Genomic DNA, 12,286 nt, shown 5'->3' with positions numbered 1-12,286 from the left:
GCCCGATGTGCAACGCAATCTAAGGGTGCTTCAGCGTGCTGAAGGCGCGCATGAAGTTGCATCTTGCAGCCAAGCGGCGTGAGTTGTTAGTACGAGGCCAGTATAACTCGCTGACTGCGACCAGAATGGCGCTCATGAAGGAGGCCGTAGAGAGTAGCAAGGAAGTCCTTACCCAGCGACTGGTCTGGTGTATGGAGCGCCACTGCTTCAAAAGCATTTTTCTTGCCGAGCGTGGGGAAGACATGGAGCTAGGAAAGTAGTTTTGATATAAACCACTTTGCATTGGAAACATATATCAGAAAACCACTTCGCCTGACAAGCGTCCTTTTTTCGTTAAATTATTAAGTTGCACAAGCTGGCCAAATCCGTTTTGCTTGTGAAAGTGCTCAACTTGCCTGGTAAAAGGTGTAGTTTACGAGTATGGGTACGCTGTATCGGGATCTTTTCATAGGAGTAACCAGAAAAGAACGAACCAAGATCTCTTCCTGAAAGCGTGCTTTATATAGATTATAGGATTTCATATGGCATTTCAGTATGAAAATGATAACACATTTATATTTTCTGAAATGTAAGGTCGACGTAAACGGGCTACACCATACCACCTCGCAAAAAACTCTAAGCTCCACGCGTTATGTATATCGTGTTGAGAACAAAAGCCGTACAGAATGCAGCCATCCAAGTGTTGATGCTGCTACCAAACACGAGCAGATTCCATCCTACTCTCCCCCGCCCCCTTCATCAACAATCACACTGAAGTGGCTCTGAAGCCCATTTGCTATCGCATGCGCAGGTATGTGACGACTCCATAAAGTGAATCACTTCAATAGTTACTCCACTTCTCTGGCGTTGCTCCAAACAGCAGTAGTTCCAGCACCTCCAAACACCACAATCCACACGACGAGCTGTCATGCTGCACACAGCCAGAAATGACATCAAACTGGAGCTGATCCGTCATATTCAGCACCGGCTCAACGACCGTCCGCAATGCATTCTCCATCGTGGTGATGTTGCTCTTCAATTGTATAGGATCGATTGTTTCCCATGCGTTGACAAAGAATGCACCCCACTGATGGCCGAGGTTGACAACGCGGAAGACGCTTTAGTTACCAGGTATAGCTACCTCATACGACTGAGCGAGACGAGTCCTTTGCTCCATCGTTTCAATGTCTAGAAATCGAGAATTGACGACACCAATACCTAGGTACGTTTGTCGCAGCATGAAACGGACCCCAATAATAGAGCTAGAGTGGAGCCAGACGTTTTCACGGAAATCTAAGAACTCGCTACCAAATTGAGCATGTTTCCTGGCGTATCACTGACCCAGGTTTAGATCCTCGACAGCATTTTTGTGGTCGATCTAGTCACACAGTGAGCATAAATGTTAGTTTTGTACACCTTCTGTTGACTTTCAGTCTGATTTCGGCGAAATGAATTCTCACCTTTGTGACATCCTGGGTGTCCTTGAACGGTTCCATGATGCAATCAACTTGGAACTTCGCTTTGTCAATCCAGTCGACTGTTAACTGTACCAAGTTGAAGTTATTCTTGGATGTCACGACGTTTTTCATCAGCTTCAACTGTTCGTAAGTCGCGCAGCCATAATCCCTTCACCTGACTAGCAATCTGCAATTATTTCTTTCCTCGATGGCTTATTTCGGCTGGGGATCCTCTCAGCCTGCGGAATTGATTTGATGACGGCCAGCGATTGCCGACATTGTATCTGCGCACCACCAGCAGTCCACTGACTACGAGAGGTGGCAGATCAAACCTGTTGACTAGTGCCATCGTAGTTCTTCTGGTGTATGACCTGCTTAGAATTTCCATGTGGCACAACTTGACAGCTCGCACTTTCTTCTTTTATCTCCTTTCCAGACTCGTCCTTCTTTTCAGCACGTCTCGACAACCCTCTTCTCTGGGGGGGGGGGGGGGGGGGGGGGGGGTAAAGCAAACACAATGGGATCCTTCACGCTACCCTCCAGCGCCGTTGTATCTTTAATAGCAGGGGTTGTGCTATCGGGAGCAGCCGAAATTTCTGTTGGTGTAGCCTGTGTGTGTATGTGTGTGTGTGTGTGAGAGAGAGGGAAGATCGCGCCGTATCAGGCCGATATCCTCTCTAGTGAACAGCCGACGGTAGTGTTAAACCGCAATCTTGCACAGCGCACCAATCCCAGACACGGCAGTATGGGGCGTTTTCCTCGCTATTTCGGCGTATAAAGTATGCAGCGCAAATCCCAGCATGAACAACAGTTGCTCGCACTGTGTCCAACGAGACTCGATACAAGCCACCAGTGTATCACGACAAGTTATATGTTGCTGACATCCTCTGTGAATGTCGCGAAATGAAAGTCCGGCGTCTCCAACCGTATCCCCGTCTTTCTGTAATCTACGCAATGCGCAAGCCAGTGGTGCGATAACAGCTTCTGCTTCCTTGAGATCATCCCAAAACAGGGGATCACCAGAAGCTCGTAAATGCGCTGTAAAATCTTCGTAGCTCTTGTACCGGCGGTAGAACATTTGCAATACTGACTGTACACGCAACAAAGATGCGAACCAACCTTGCATCGAGTTCCATCCCGTTTCACACAGTGTTCGTAGTGCCAAGGTTTTTCCGTAGCATTTTTTCATCATTTGGCGTGCTCGTGCCAGCCATTTACTAGACGAAGTGCTCACAATTTTGACTGCTGTTGCTGCTTGGGCTGCCACAGCTTTAAACGAAGATCGCAATACAGCATTGGCAAGGTTCTTGACATCGTGGGTGAAACAGAAAAGAAAAACTATGTGCGGTCAGTGAATTGCCAATATTCGACGAGCGCGTGCACATTGCCCTGTGTTATCGGTGACGATGGCTCGAAGACGTCACTGCTCTTGCTGAACTTGTTCCAGTACTTGTTCGAGCTGTTTGGCAATTGCTACTCTATGATGTTCATCTTCAGCGGGTAGTTGAGCGTAGGTGAGTAAAACTCCAAAAAGCGACATCTGGTAGCCTAGCAAGTATTCCTTACAAATATCCATCCACACATCTGAAAGCAGGTTGATCCAGCCCTCTGTTGTTGTCACCACATACTTGAGCGCTTTTTTATCCATCTCCTTGCACCAACTAGCATGGTATTGCTGAACACGTGTGCCTAAAGTACGGCGAGAAGGAAGAAATCCGATACCCCCGGGCACAACAGCTCCAAACCTCGGCGAATTGAACACCTCTCTACGAGCCGATCAAGGAGATGATTATCAGCGTGCGCTTTAATAATGGAATACTCAAGTTGTTTGGTTTCACTTTTTGTGAATACCCGCTTCTGCTTCTTCATATTCTTTGATGGTCCTAGTTTCCGCTTTTTGTGGCCCGGGGATGACCGCTTGTCGATCATCAGTGAGCGGCGAGCACGCGGCTGACCTGCAAGTCGAGTACTGGGGCGAGGAAGTGGCACACTTGCTTGCTGAGATCTTGTGTAGCGGGACTACACATTCGGTTCACCTCCTACCTTAGTGCAACATGCACTAAGGGATACATTCAGGTTGACCACTCCACAGGGTGGTCCACATTCATAGCATAAGACATATGACTGGTAGAAAGTATCACCTTTCTACCAATGAGAGTCATTCAATAGATAGGGGTTCTGCCATCCATCCAATGGCAGAACCTCTCATTAGAAATATCAGCTTTAGGAGGAAACCCCATTTACAATCAATACAGTTTTCATTTGGCACCAAAGCTATCGTTCGGTTCCTTTATCTAGGTTTAAGTATACTTGCGGATACAAGTATACTGAACTTAAGTAAATTACTCCTACGCTTCCTCATACACGTGCGCACACGTGTAAGCTTAAGTAGTGGGTCTAAGCGGACCCATTACACCTGGTAGCACTTTGTAGTCCGTCCAACGACCGACTAACACGTTCGTATGGAATACGAACGCGGGGCTGAGAACCTGCCCTCGGATAGTAACATGTCCGTGGGTAGCCCAAACACGTCTGCAACGCATGTTGCGCGTGCAGACTGCCCCCACGTGTCGGAACCAGAGTGGGAGGCCCTCCAACGACTGTCAACAGTCATTGGGGAAGCGGCGGTAGCAACGATGTTGCGAACGCTATCGCCGACGGAGCAACACGGTGTTGCTCTGGGTTTCATCGTGAAGGAACAGCGTGCAACCACTGCTCGAGCTTCGGTGTCGCCATCGGCCACACCGCGCGTGGAGTCATTGAAACTCCACGTAAGCAGCTACGTTGGAAGAGAGGGGGAACCTCTCCTCCGTTGGCTTGTCGAGGTCGACACTACCATTACGGCTCGACGTATCGTCGACCCGTTGTCGAAGGTTGCGTTCGCCATGTCATGTCTTGGCGGACGAGCGAGGAGTTGGGCGTACGGACGCCGACTCACAGATCCTACGTGCTTTAGCACGTACGAGGATTTCAAGGAGGAGCTCAAACTAGCGTTTGAGCCCCCGCAGAACGAGTTCCGATCGAGGGCGGAGTTCCTCGATCTGCAACAGGGCAAGCATGACGTGCATGCTTACGCCCAAAGAGCACGGTACTTGGTCTCGAACATCGTGACCAACCCGATCGACGAGGTGATAAAGGTCGTCACGTTCATGAAAGGCCTTAGAGACGGGCCTGTGAAGACCTATCTCTTCCGAGAGTATCCCAATACTCTCGAGGCTGCAATTGCGCTCGCAATGCAAGAAGAGTTTAGCCTGCGGCAGGCTAAACTGCATGTGAACGCCCCGCGGCTGATGCCATGACCGGTGGTAAGGCCGTCGGGAGGTCCCGAACCAATGGACCTCTCGAGTGCGACCGCTGCTGGGAACCAGCAGCGTCGTGGATCAACGGATGTGCGTTGTTTCCGCTGCGGAAACATCGGTCACTACGCCCGCGAGTGCACAGCACCTGTGCACGAGGCGAGGAGCCGTCGTGGCGATACTGGGTATCGTCACGGGCAATAAAAAACTAAAGGGACCAGTAGGCGCGGGGCGCCCTGCTGGTGATGCGATCGAGCGTGTCGACATCGGACACGCTGCAATGAAGATCGCTGCCCCCAGTGAGAGTCAATCTCACTGCAAGAAGCAAGATGACAAGCCGAACCTTGTCATCCTGAAGGTAAGCTCGAAGAGAGAGAAGTCTCTTCGTGCTCTAGTGGACTGTGGAGCGTCGAACAACTTTGTTCGACTGCAGAGCCTTCCAAGGCTTGACTTCGAGGAGGTGAAAACACCTCGAAGTCTATTGGAAGTGAGGCTAGCAACGGGTGTCGTTGTTAGAACCGAGAAGCGTATCGTACGCGTACGCTTCTCTTACCAAGAGAAGGAGTTCGTCGACGAGCTTATCGTCCTGGAACTGGACAATAAGTTCGATATGGTGTTGGGCATGCCGTGGCTTGCACGGCATGATCCGGTGATCGACTGGACGAAGCGCACGATCGTGTGCTTCAGGAGCAGCAGCAGCGCGACAGAGAGCGATGGCCCTGTCGGCGCAGCACATGCACCGCGTGGTGCATGCGGCCCTCCACCAGAGACAGCGCGGAATGCGGCTGTCTCCGATCACCCCAAGCGAACGCCAACGACTGCGAGAGTCGTTGGGAGAAGATGTGAACCGAATCAGCAGGGCCTGATTCAATCGGATTCGAGAGGGTCTCGAAGCGTCCGGGGCGACGCGGTAATGTCGACAGGTAATGTCGACACACAATTGGTCGAAAGACACTCCGCCGTTAGGCGTAGAGGTAAAGAAGACGCGTCGGCTCTGGGAGCCGACGCTGCAAGCAGTGCGGACGGTTGCAAACGTCCCGCACCGGAAATACTTGCGAGCTCGCGTGCAGCCGGGCTGCACGACGAAGTGGTGCGCGATCAAGCCCGGCTTGAACGCGTGCGCCCGCGGGTAGAACCCGCCGGCGAATACAAGGAGCAACTGTCCACGGCCGGGCCTGTACAAGAAGAAACTCGCGGAGCCGGGCTCCGCACGAGAAGTGAACGGCGCAAGCAAGCAAAGCTGCGCAAGTCTCGGTCAGGGACCGAGACGCTACAAGCAGTGTCTGCCGGGCAGACACAGGAGTTGGAGACGACCGTCGAGACATTGAGTGTCTTGACGCGTACGAGTATTGGTCTCCAATACAAGAAGATGAGGCTGAATAATCCTCCGACGTTAGCGTCGGAGTTGATGTCGCTCCCAGTCACAAGCTGGAAGCGTTTCGCTCGCGACCTGCACGATGGACGCATCGAGCAGATCTGCATCCTCTCGGACGTCGAGAGGATGACGTATGAAGCAGAAGAGCTGAATCAGCTCATCTCTGAGGGCGCGGACGCCCTCAGCGCGAAGTCGAAGAAGGAACGCTTCGACGAGCAAGGCTGGGACTCGCTCAAGGCGAGCCCCTTTTACAAGGTCTTGCGTGAGTACAAGGATGTACTCCCGGACGACATTCCTGCGGAGTTACCGCAGGACAAGGGTGTTCAGCACGAGATTGATCTCGTGCCGGGAACGAAGTACTGCGTCACGCGACAGTGGCCACTGCCGCGTGAGCAAGTCAAGGCAATCGACGACTTCTTTGAAAGTCGTCGCAATGCAGGACAAGTGCGGGAATCGAAGTCCCCGCACAGCGCGCCTACGTTCTGTGTCAAGAAACCACAGGGCGGGTGGCGCATCGTTCATGCGTACAACAAGCTGAACGATGCGACGGTACCGGCACAGACGCCGATACCTCGAAAAGATGTGATCATCGATTCGATGACCTCGAGTACTATCTTCAGTACTCTGGATCTGAGAGACGGGTTCTATCAGATCCTCATGCGTGAGAGTGATATCCCTCTCACAGCGGTAAGCACTCCGAACGGCATGCTCTGGGAGTGGCTCGTGATGCCGCAGGGGCTGAAGAACGCCCCAGCGACGTTCAACAGGTGCGTCACGCACTTGTTGCGCTCGGTGCGCGACTTCGCACCGAGCTATTTCGACGACGTGTTCATTCACAGCCGAGCTGTGAATGGGAAATCGGATGTGGAGATGCATACTGTAATGGGGCCACGCTGGCCTACACCGTTGCCGAGCAAAAGAACTTGTGAAAGGGGGAGACCCATTGTTCTTCGGTGTGGTTCACACTGGTCACCTTAAGTACGAGTACGTACTTCACACGAATTGGTGTGTGACACTCGGCAGCACGTTAAGTACGATGGTGTACATCACACTAGGTACGGAGTCGGACTTACCGTAGCGGATCAATGGGGGCCACCCATTTGGAAGATCGTCAGTTTAGACAGGAGTTCAGTATGCAGATAGTTTACAGTAGTTAGAACCTTACAAGTGAGATTAATACAGACAGTTTAACTCTAACCTGGAAGTTCGCAAGTCGTTTGGTACTCGGTACCCGGAAACGACTGGAAGGCAAGCTTACAACAGAGACGCCAGGCGTCTGTTGTGGTTAGCGCGTTAACGCTTCCTCTAAGGCTAAGGTGCGTGTGACCCCCGTCACACCTGGTAGCACTTGTAGTCACTCCCGCGACCGGCGCGGATCGCTACAATCAAGATCTCTCTGAGGATGGAAGACTCAGAGAGCAGGCTGCCGTCCCGGCAGGATTTTCCTCATCTTTCAGATGCCCACTGGGCTACGCTAGAAAAGATGGTCAGTCTCCTGGGTGAAGCAGCGTTTGCTGGATTCCCCAACCTCCCTGCAGAGCAGCAGAGGTCACGCGTGGAACGCTTCGACAAGTACGAATCGTCGCTGATTGCTCACGTGAGTACTGCAGCACAGGAAGCTGCTCGCACGGCGATGCGAGCTGAGGCGCAGAGTGTGGCGCAGGCGAACCCCTCGGGTCCTGCTTCATACGCCGCACGGCAAGGAACTACGAAGCCCGTCAGGATGTCGGTACCGACGTTCGACGGCAAAGAAGCAGACAGTCTTGTCTTCTGGATTCGTGAGATCGAGATAGCGCTGAGCGCTGGGCAGATCTACGAGTCAAGAGCCCAAGTTACCTTCGCGCTTTCCAATCTGGGAGGGCGTGCACGCGCATGGGCGATGGCACGAGAGACTTCGTCTCCGGGGTATTTCACCTCGTGGGCGTTCATGGAACAAGAACTGCGTTCGACTTTCCTCCTGGCGAATGTGGCCTACCGTTACCGGTCACTCTTTTTGCGGTGCAAGCAAGGAAAGCGCACGCTTCAAGACTACGTCATGGAGCTGCAGAATCTCGAAGCTGCCATGGCAGGTGCTCCCCTCTCTGAGGACGTTAAGGTGACGGTCTTCATGGATGGCGTCCGTCCGGGCCCGGTTCGGACTGAGCTCTTCCGCAGACAGCCAACGACGTTCAACGATGCCGTGCACATCGCCATGCTGGAAGATCATTGCGTGCGCTCGGCGCAGGGTTACGCGGGTCGCGCAGAGGCGACGGAAGATCCCACTCCTATGGAGATCTCGTCGGCCGAGTCGGCTCGTCCCCAGCGCAATCAACGCACGAGTGGTCGCTGTTTTGGCTGTAATCAGCTTGGTCATTTCCGCCGGAACTGCCCGACGAATCCGTGGAAGACGGGCCGCGGCAAGGCCGCTCCGTCACTCAATGTGATCGAGTCTGCGGTTTCGGAAAACGGCGACTCCCAGTAGGTGCGGGACGCCCTGCTGGGAGACATCGCTCCTCCTCGAGGTCGGTAGCTCTGCCACCTCCACCTCCTGGGGAGCAAGTCCCAGGGACGACACTTTTGTGTCTCTCCGTGGCCGCCGCGCGGTCCAACCTCGTGGTTGTCACAGCCAGCGTTAAGGGATATGACGAGCCGTTGAAGGTCCTGATTGATTCGGGAGCGTCCTACAACTTCGCGACGAAGTCCAGTGTGGCGAGGAACAGTGCATTGTATGCTAGTGCTTTGGAAGCATCTAAGCGAAATACAAACGTATCTGTTCGCCTGGCGACTGGATCCATCGTGTCTACACGGAAGGTTCTACTATCTCTAAACGTCAAGTTTGACGACTTCAATTCGGTCGAACCGTTCATTGTCCTCGACATGGACGTTCGATACGATCTTATCCTAGGCATGCCTTGGCTTACTAAACATGAGCCATGGATTGATTGGCGAAGTCGCACCATCGGTGCTAGTCACAAACCCCTCGCGGAAAGAGCCCTGGCGGGTCATGTCCCCTCCTCTTCCCGAGACGGGTTTGTGCACGAACATCGTGTGCCACGCGGCGAACGGCACTTTGCAGGTACTTCGGAAGTACTTGGACTGCCTTCGGCTATGCCGACCGCGAGTTCTACATCCTCGAGAGCTTATGTGCCTTCGGTGGGTGTGGGAGAAGCTATGGGATTTTTGTGTGCTCCTCAGGATGAGGCTCATGGAACTCTCAAGAACGAGAACGTCGCCTTTGCCCACGGGGCGGGCGGCATACAAGAGAAGACGCTAGAGCTGGGGCTCGCGCAACCGAGAGTGGTCGAGCGGGGTCTCCCACTACGCAAAGCGTTCGAGCTGCGGCAGCTCACGCAAGAGAAGACGCTAGAGCTGGGGCTCGCGCAACCGAGAGTGGTCGAGCGGGGTCTCCCACTACGCAAAGCGTTCGAGCTGCGGCAGCTCACGCAAGAGAAGACGCTAGAGCTGGGGCTCGCGCAACCGAGAGTGGTCGAGCGGGGTCTCCCACTACGCAAAGCGTTCGAGCTGCGGCAGCTCACGCAAGAGAAGACGCTAGAGCTGGCACAATTACAGCGGGACTACGTCCAGGCGTAGTACGCCGCATTGCAGACCCCTCGGAGAGGGTGGTCGGACCAATGGTATTGGACATGCTCACGGGCGAATACAAGGACGGCGGGAAGTTAGCTGTTCTGCCCGCGGTAGCAGAGCTACTGGAACTCGAAGAGCTCTCGTATGTCGAGTTCCTCGACTCTCTGAAGGCGGGCGTGCTCGAGGAGATGGTCCTGATCCGACGCGAATTCGATTCGATCGAGCTCAACACCTCCTCGGTCATGGACCCCGAGGTGTTGGAAGACGAGAGGACCTCCTCGCGGCAGAAACGATATGGCGCGGCCATTTTGAAAGACCCGTCGGATCCGTACTACCCCCTTTTGAAGGAGTTCTCGGATGTGGTCAGCGATAACCCACCGTCGGTGTTACCTCCAGATCGAGGTGTGCGACACGAGATCGATTTGGTGCCGGGCACCAAATATTGCACCACGCGCCAATGGCCACTACCGAAGGAGCAAGTCGATGTGATCGACGCATTCTTCGCGGCGAAATATGCCGCGGGCATGGTGCGCGAGTCAAAGTCGCCGCACTCGTCTCCGACGTTTTGCGTGCGTAAACCCAATGGGAAGTGGCGTATGGTACATGCGTTCAACAAGTTGAATGCAGCAACCATCCCGGCGTCCACGCCAATCCCTCGCAAGGACGTGTTACAGAACAACATGGCGGGCTGCACCATCTTCAGTGCACTCGACATGGTCGATGGCTACTATCAGCTGCTGATGCGGGAATCAGACGTCCCGCTCACAGCGGTGAGCACACCCAGCGGGATGCTGTGGGAATGGCTCGTGATGCCCCAGGGGCTGTCGAACGCACCAGCCACGTTCAATCGATTGGTGACTCAACTCTTCCGGCCGATGCGGCAGTTCGTACAGACGTACTTTGATGATATCTTCGTGCACAGTCGTGCCTCAGGAGACAAGACGGCTGTCGAAGTGCACGTTAACCACCTCCGCGAGGTATTGATGTGCATGCGCGAGAATCGCTTGTATGCAAACATCAACAAGTGTATCTTCGGAGCCGAAGAGATTCCCTTCTTGGGATGTTTCCTTGGCAAGGATGGTGTCCGTGCGGACCCTGAGAAGATATGCGCGATCGCACAATGTCCAGTGCCAGTATCCCAGAAGGACTTGCGCAAGTGGCTTGGTCTTGCCAACTACTTACACAAGTACAGCGCCAACTACGCTGAGATGGCACGGCCACTGACGAACCTCTTAAAGAAGGAGGCGGAATGGTCGTGGAACGATGAAGCCCAGCAGGCTTTCGAGGCAATCAAAAGCAGCCTGCAGAGCGCTCCGATTTTGGCTTTGCCCGACGATGATCGTCCTTTCAGTGTGGTATGCGACGCATCCGACTTTGCCATAGGCTGTGCCCTGCTGCAGGTCGATGCTGATGGCAGAGAACGGGTAGTATCTTTCCAGTCGCGCCAACTCAAGGCGGCTGAAAAGAACTACCCTGTCCATGACAAGGAGCTTCTGGCGATGAAGTACGCGCTCGTAAAGTTTCGGGTACACCTGCTTGGCAGCGAACCCTTCGTGATCTACACAGATCATGCGTCTTTGCGGACAGCGACGTCGTCGCCCCACCTCTCCCAGCGTATGGCGAGGTGGCTCTCCTTCTTTGCGGAGTATAACTTCACGGTGGAGTACAAACCAGGGAAGCAGAACGTCCTCGCGGACGCGTTGTCCCGGCGCCCGGACTATGAGCTGGCGCACGTTGCGTATCTCGAGTCCCCACTCTATGAGCTGCTACGCGAGGCGTACGCAGAGGATGGCGATCTCGCCGATCTCGTAACTTCACTGAAGGTGCCTGAAAAGGCTGTGAAACTCACAGCTCGGCAGCGCTCACGGTTGCACCGCTACTCACTAGCGGACGGTCTCCTCTACTATCAGGTAGACGAAAGCGACGAGCCCCGTATCGTGGTTCCCAACGACGAGAACTTACGTCATCGAGTCCTCTACGAGGCACACGACACGCCGCTCAGCGGTCATCTTGGCCGAGAGAAGACGTATACGTCTGTGGCGCGCAACTTCTGGTGGCCACATATGTATAAGTGGGTGCGCACGTACGTGCAGACGTGTGAGACGTGCCAACGCGTGAAGGCCGCCCCATCGTCGTCGGCTCCATTGATGAGCTTGCCGGTGCCGGCTGACTGTTGGCGCTCGGTGAGCATGGATTTCATCTTTGAGCTTCCGGCGGACACGCGCGGCCACACTGGCATCTTGGTCTTCGTCTGCCGACTGAGCAAGATGGTGCGGCTTGTCGCGGTGAAGAAGAGCGTGACGGCGCCGCAAGCGGCACAGCTCTTCGTCGATAATGTCTTTCGACACCATGGCCTCCCGGAGGCGTTCGTGAGTGATCGAGATCCGCGCTTTGTGTCACACTTTTGGACACACTTGTTCCGTCTTCTCGGTACGAGATTGGACATGTCCACAGCGGACCATCCACAGACCGATGGTCAGACGGAGCGCGTGAACCGAGTGTTGGAAGACGTACTGCGCAGCATCTGCACTGAAGACCCCACCAAGTGGAGCACGCTGCTACCCCAAGTGGAGTTTGCGCTGAATAATGCTGTGCATTCGTCGACGGGTTTCACC

Source organism: Phytophthora ramorum, assembly GCF_020800215.1.
Source record: "Phytophthora ramorum isolate Pr-102 chromosome Unknown Phyram_PR-102_s0021, whole genome shotgun sequence".
NCBI classification, from domain to species: Eukaryota; Oomycota; class Peronosporomycetes; order Peronosporales; family Peronosporaceae; genus Phytophthora; species Phytophthora ramorum.
This window is presented reverse-complemented; position numbering follows the sequence as displayed.